Source organism: Thunnus albacares, chromosome 15 (genome assembly GCF_914725855.1).
Source record: "Thunnus albacares chromosome 15, fThuAlb1.1, whole genome shotgun sequence".
Classification (NCBI taxonomy): domain Eukaryota; kingdom Metazoa; phylum Chordata; class Actinopteri; order Scombriformes; family Scombridae; genus Thunnus; species Thunnus albacares.
The window spans coordinates 29,151,134-29,157,133 of record NC_058120.1 but is presented as its reverse complement, the minus strand read 5'-3'; the positions used below and the strand labels follow the sequence as shown (position 1 = coordinate 29,157,133).

The 6,000-nt window shown below is 40.0% G+C and overlaps 1 protein-coding gene across 3 annotated transcripts in view; it reads left to right on the top strand.

The window, feature by feature from the left end:
• Window positions 1-213: 213 nt before the first annotated feature.
• arhgap5 (Rho GTPase activating protein 5) overlaps window positions 214-6,000 on the top strand; it is a 52,639-nt gene continuing 46,852 nt past the window's right edge. The window contains exon 1 of one of the 3 annotated variants that reach the window (XM_044374981.1): window positions 214-294. The gene's annotated coding sequence lies outside the window, so the exon portion shown is untranslated. Of the gene's footprint in view, window positions 532-6,000 lie in introns of all 3 variants that reach the window. The other 2 variants (XM_044374980.1, XM_044374979.1) reach the window with 2 other exon arrangements.

Here is a 6,000-nt window from a genome sequence, read left to right as displayed (position 1 = left end):
TTGTATTTTGGTGCTTTGACAACATTGTTCTCGAAACTTTCATGCATATAAAGCACATTGAATTGAGAGAGAGAGAGAGAGAGAGAGAGAGAGAGAGAGAGAGAGAGAGAGAGAGAGAGAGAGAGGCTGAATGGAAAGGGACTGGGAGAGACTGGGAGAGAGTGGGAGGAGTGGATGAGAGAGAGAGAGAGAGAGAGAGAGAGAGAGAGAGAGAGAGAGAGAGAGAGAGAGAGAGTCGCCATTACTGCCTGGCAGTGCTGCTGAGAGGGGAGGGAGCTCCGAGAGGAGAGGCAGGTTTCAGCTTACAGCACATACATACCAACATAACACCGAAATACACTGAAATACAGGCGAACTACACGGGACTACACCTACAGCTCTACCTGACTTCGGACCCTGTCGGAGGACACTAATGACCGCAGATTGTGGATTGTAAAGAGGAGTTTTATTTTTGCCTTTTTTTTTTTAAATGTGGGAAAGCTTTCTCCTGTTTTCCGTGGTATGTGGATCTGGGAGCGACCATGTTATTAGGTGGGTAGGGGAATGTATTTGGACTGGGATTGGGACTTCATTAGCCTCGCTAGCACTCTTTTCTGTGGGTGAAACCTGGCCGCAGGACTGCGCTACCCCGGGTTAAAGGAAGCTGGGAGGAGAGTGTCAATCCGGGCTGTAAAATTAGCCCAGGTTGTGATTTTTAACCCGCTTTCTTCCCAACGTTAGCCTGGGTGAGGTGCTGCTAACGCTAGCAGGCTAACTCTCGGCATGCTAGGCTAACGGCTAATGTTAGCTAATCGGAATTGGAAAGGTGTTCTTTTTTTTCCTGTCCTGGAGTATCAGGGCCAAACCAGGCCGAGCCGGGCTTCATCTTCTTCCCTCAAACGAGAAATCAATAACCGCCGTGGCTGCAAATGTTAGCCACAGTGCATTGACGCATTAACATTAACGTCTGCTGGTTTTATTCCAAGCTTAACTAACTCATTAACTAACCGTAACGTTAACTCCATCTAACTCCCCTTTTTCCGTTGAATTTTACGTTTTATCCACCCTTTTCAATCCATTACAACGTAACAAAGAAGGCTTTAAACGACAAATCTTAATAAAATTACTTTGTAAATAGTAAAATAAAACGACTTGTTCAAAGCTTTCATCCTGTTCGCTTTTAACGGTTATTTTAGTTTTTAACGCATCGTAAGTTGGTTTGGAAGTTTCCAGTTTTGAACGTTAAAGATCCCCTTTAGGCATATATTAAGACATACAAAAATACTCTGCATGGAACAATAATATGTCTGATATGTTTTTTTCCTTACAAAAAAGTATAATTACCACGTTAAAATTCTTAAAATGGCATCTACTCCGTCTCCCTTTTAAAAAAAATCTATATCTATATGAATTATTATTTTTTATTAAAGTGTCTCATGGCCCATCCCTCATGGGATTATAAGACACCTTTACTAAGCATCCATGTTTACAATACAACTGCCTCCAGTTGTTCCAGTTGTATCTATATATAAATATCGGTGAATATGCAAATATATTTAATTTCAGAAGTTTAACTGCTGGTCACAAGATGTCTCCTGTTTCATTGTAATGTCCATTCTCAGTGTTTGTGCACTGCAGGCTTCAAGTTTCCACATCACACTTGTGTAAGTTGCTTACTGGTCCAGGATTGGCTTCAAAACTAGTTGTGATGTCACAAATCGTGCTTGATTTTCAGTGAGCTCAGAGTAACTTTCCATTTCCAGTAAATGAATTTGAAAAAAAAAGGTCTTCTAGTGTCAAACTGTGCACGTACACTCTGTATCACTCTGCACAGTGAGGCTCAGACATCCAACTGTAACAAGAAGGAATAACAAGTTAAACGTTGGTTATGGACTGAGGCTCAGATCCAGGAGCTCTAGCTACCAGGCAGATTATTGAATCTGGTGTTTTTACACAAGGTGGGAGCCGTGATTAGAAGGTGTGACCACACTTGTCATTAGCTGATCATTAACTGTTCATTCTGTGTCTGTAGCAGCAGCAGTCAGGTCAGTGCGAGGGTTTGTCCTGCTGCAGCTCTGCATGCCATTTGCATCAACGGGGACTGCTGCAGTTCCCTTTGCCCTTTTCCCAAACATTCTTTTTAAAGGGACAGTTCGGCTTTTATCCGAACGAGCAGCCCCCCCGGTGGTTTGTCTTCGACTCTTTGCAAATCCCCGCAGTGCTCTCTTTGTGTATTTACAGGTCCTTTTAATTTTATACTGATTTCCTGGAAATGTTCTGAGTAATTTGCAGGTATTTAACACTTCATTTTTAAGACATCTGACTAAAAGGGTGGTGCAGTTGGTACAAATGATAAGAAAAATGTTAAGTGTTAAGTTGTTTTTGTTGGTAAGTACCAACACAATTTATTTAGGTTCATACAAAACTTAATTTTCAGTGTATAGTTTTGTGTGTCAAGCAATATATAGGCTAAACATATTAGTTTTTTTCCTAAAAGTATCTTCTGTGTTCAGTCTAAGGACATTTCTGTGAAAGGGTTAGGCTATGTAATTTGCTATTATATGGGAAATGTGCTCATTATAGTACAACATACTAATATACTACAATGTAGTTTGACACAGAGTTTAACAGAATTTTAAAGATTTTTTTGCAAATTAACAAATGTGAACCCAAATATAATGAATAAGTACTTACTGATTTAACCAATTCAACCATTTTTTAAATGTTTTTTTTCTGACAATTTCCACCGAATTGCGTCACCCTCTCTGTACAGTGTCCTACAAATTAACCGTTTAATACCTGCAAAATATTCCAGAGATTTCCAGGAGATTTAATATAAATCTAAGCGACCTGTAAAATAAAGCGTAAACCAAAGAGTGCACCGATGCTAAGTTATAGAGCTTGTTAAAACCATTCTTTTATTATTTTGTGGAAAAATGCCAGTGAGGTTCTTTGTTGTTTTCACTTAGTGCATGCTATTATCTTGTTTTAACGTCCATAAAACCACAAGGGTTCATTGAATGATTCAATAGGACTCTGTTCATCATTATCATCACAGTCGGTCTGCGAAAGGGGCTTTTCTCTTCAGCCTTTTCCCTTAAATGGGCTGCAGTCGGAGCAAAGCTTTAATAATATTGACTTCCCATTAACTAAGTGCTGGGAATGTTGTGATGGTAACAAATATTGAAATAGTATTTGAAAGTGCTATTTTATTGCATTAATGTGGTCGTCGTTGCCTATAAACATTTCCAATCCGGATAATGTGTATATCAGAATTGACAGGTGTGGAATAGGCATGTCTGAAAAGCTTTGCATGTGTGGTCAGACCAGTACAGAAATACATATTGGTATTGGCATATGCTAATACAGCGGGATATATTCAGCACCATCGTTATCAGTCTTAACAAACCAAATAAGGGCACCAGCACTGACAAGCCCAGCTCTGAGTGATGGCGGGGTTGATCGTGTCAGCTGGCCTGTAAACTGTTGTTCTTACATCATCAACACCTCGGGAAGGGGAAGTCGGGATGAATCGCGCCCAGCTTCAGGCCTGGACCTGACTCAGGAGGAGGGTGACATCGTTTTTTTTGTTTTTTTTCGATCGGCGTGCTTCGAAACATTTGAGTTTCTTTTAAGGAAACTTTTTTCTAAGAAGCAGCAGCGTGACGCCTTTCACATCCAGTATTTATCAGTGAAACTAATCAATGTGATCAAAGGTTTATTTTAAATTAACAGCACAGTGAATAAAAAAAAATGTCTTTGGACAGTAAGTAAATGAAGAAAATGTATTGATTTGTAATGAAACTTTAAGCCTAGTTATTGTATAATTAGCTGGTCTCACCTCATATTACACACCTGACGGACTATTTCTGGAGCAGATTATTTGATTTTAATCACATTTTGAGGCAAACATTTCAGAAAGCAAAGGTTTTTTTGTAGTTTCTGTGTTAAGTTACAACTGTTCAGGGCTGCAGCTAACGATTATTTTCATTATTGATTAATTTGTCAACTGTTGATTAGTTGTTTGGTCTATAACTGTCTCCCAAACCAGCAGTCCACAACACAAAGATATTCAGTTTACTGTCACAGGAGAGTAAAGAAACCAAGAAGAATCACACATTTGAGAAGCTCTAAAAAAAAAAAAAAAAAAAGCTCTACATCTGGCAGTGACAGGTAGTGATTTAAAAATTTGAAAGTAAGCACCTAGAAATCCTGCGAGGCGAGCTCAGTTAGTCGCCACCGGTCTGCTCTATCATGATTTATACTAAGAGGAAAGAAATAAAAGATGTTTGGAGAGTCCATTTTCCTCTGGCCCTGCAGAGCTCTCACTTTGCTTTTTAGGAGGCAGTTTGGATTGTGCTGGTACGTTTTGATTCATCTCCTCCTCCTGTGGGAGGAGAGTTGTCTGCGCCTGAGATCAGAATCTCTTTTGGGGAAAACATAATGAGTCAGTGTTGTCTCATTTTAAAGTAGACGGGACGCTCTTCTCTGTCGGAGCCTTGCTTTGTGATGTAGCCTGAAAAAAGCAAAGTTTATTTTTACCTAAAAAAATCCATTCGGGGGGTTTTATCTTTCAAAGGTTTACCATCCTTGGCAGTGTGTTCTCCTGTGTTTCAGGGCTTAACAACATTTAGTCATCTCTAAAACCAGCTTGCCAAGTGATACCTTAATCCCCCCCCCCCCCCCCCCCCCCCCGCAGCCTCACCAGTGAATAGACTAATCATGATGCACAAGGCTACTTTTAGTTAAGCACAGATACAGTTTGTGCTGTAGTGTGGGCTGCTTGCAGTAATAAGACCACAGGCCTCCATCCATCCAGGTGCAGCAGCGTACAGTACAGCTAACTGGCTAGCGCTGCCGCCACTCCCCCCCCCCGTGTGTCACGCTGGTCGACACATACTTTATGATTCTTATATTGACTCTGCCTGTTGACAGAGTAGTGAATATAGACTTTCATATTGGCTGACAAAAATGCAAAGCAGATGTTCAGAATTGGGTGACTGATCTTCCCAAATGTTGTGGTTTGGACGGGAATCAAGAGGAGGAATGTACCGCTGTAATAATCAGCTGGTTAGTCGTTCAACAGGAAATTAATAGATTACAGCTTCTGTAATTGATGGTTTAAGTCATCTGCCAAGTAAAGTTTCCACATTTTTATTAGCTGAAGTGTCACTGATGTGAGTAGTTGCACACTTTTTTTACTGTTTTAATAATAATAATGCAATATTTAGGATTATTGGCAGACAAAGTAAGCAGTATGAAGACATTATCTGTGCCAATGTGATGAACAAGTGTCCTTTTTTTTTGCCTTTTTAATTTAATAATTTCTCTAAAATAAACTAAAACAGCATCTCTACTGGGGGTGTGCCTGAATACATATATGTTATTCGGCAAAGCACAAATAGTGGGTTTTTTTATGAATATTTGTTTCGTACAAATAATTTAGAAATGAAAAAAACATGTTAAATACCAGCATGCAGGTCGGTTACATCACTATCTCAGTGTCTCTCCTCTGCTCCGCTGTGACGTCTATCAGCAGGTCTCAACGAGGGGAGTCACATCCACCTGCTACATGACGCACATTTCCTAATTTGGACATCACTCCCGGAGTCGGGGGTGTTCCCCAGAGATATAAAGCTGAACTACTGACACAAATGAAGCGCTCCCAAGGGAACACTTCATGAACACTTATTGTAACACTTTAATTTTCTAAAATTAAAAGCGTAATAAAAACAAAAACAGGATTTTTTTTAAGCCTCTTTCCACTTTTATTCGAATAGAAATAATTTTTGCTGCCTCAACAAATACAGATACAAATACTGGGGATCTCTGCACGTCCCTAATCACTACATTAATCAGTAATGTAAATAGTAATTAGTCTCAGCCCTAGAGGCATTAATGGCAGCAGGTGTTTATTGCCACCTCGATGCGTTTGTGCACGTGTGCACGCTTTACCTGCTCAAATGCTGTGATAATTCTGCCTTTCACGGTCAGGTGTGGCTTATGTAGCAGAGCCCGGTA